The sequence below is a fragment of the Marmota monax genome, unplaced genomic scaffold, assembly GCF_021218885.2.
Source record: "Marmota monax isolate L192 unplaced genomic scaffold, Marmota_monax_Labrador192_F-V1.1 WCK01_AAM20220418_F8-fsc01051, whole genome shotgun sequence".
In the NCBI taxonomy this organism is placed as follows: Eukaryota; Metazoa; Chordata; class Mammalia; order Rodentia; family Sciuridae; genus Marmota; species Marmota monax.
In genome coordinates this window covers 46,185-47,188 of record NW_026694300.1, presented here as the reverse complement: position 1 = coordinate 47,188, position 1,004 = coordinate 46,185, and positions in this window count along the sequence as shown.

Here is a 1,004-nt window from a genome sequence, read left to right as displayed (position 1 = left end):
AAGGCCTTATCCAATTTATGTCTCCTAATAACTTTTGAACGTTGTTAAGTGATTTGAGTTGATCTACTCATATTTGAATTTTTGGTGGATGGACCATGGTTGAGGATAATAGAACTCCTACATAATTAATTTAAAAATTTAATTGTACTTTGTCTATTTCTATCTCTGGATTATAATTCTTTAATGAGTTTGTAACTGTAGCATAACATTGTAGCAATGTGTTTTTATCTTTGTGTGCTAATAATATATCATCCATATAGTGAAATATCTGTAGTTCAGGATTTTGATTTCTAAGTGGTTGGATTACTTTGTTAACATAAATTTGACACATAGTTGGGCTGTTAGCCATCCCTTGAGGGAGTACTTTCCATTCATATCTCTGATCAGGACCTTCATGATTCAGTGCAGGGATAATAAATGCAAAACGTGGACTATCCTCAGGATGAATTGGAATTGAAAAAAAAAACTTTAATATATATATAACTAAAACATACCAAGTTTTTGGCAAAGCAGACAATTGAGGAATCCCCGATTGAACAGGTCCCATAATAACCATCTCATTATTAATGGCTCTTAAATCTTGCAATTATCTCTACTTGACAGATTTCTTTTTGATGACAAAAATGGGAGTATTATGGGGAGATACAGAAGTTGTATATGTCTTTCCGCTAATTGTTGTTTGACCAGGCAGAGGCTGCTTTTATCTTTTCTTTTTCAGGGGCCACTGAGGAACCCATACTGGTCTTTCTGATTTCTAAATAATTTTTATTGTCTCAGTGACCCCTTGTGAAAATCTAACCCATGTCTGTCTGTTCCTTGATCTATTTGTATTGGTGCTGCTATACCTTGTTCTTGTTTTTCTAATCTTTTTCCTTTTCTACAACCTTGTCTAGACATAATAGTGGGCGCATTTGGATTGATGTTATTTGTTAATGTTGTCCTAATTGATCTAGGTCATCTCATCCTCATAAATTTAAGGGAAGATGATGCAATACATCACATCA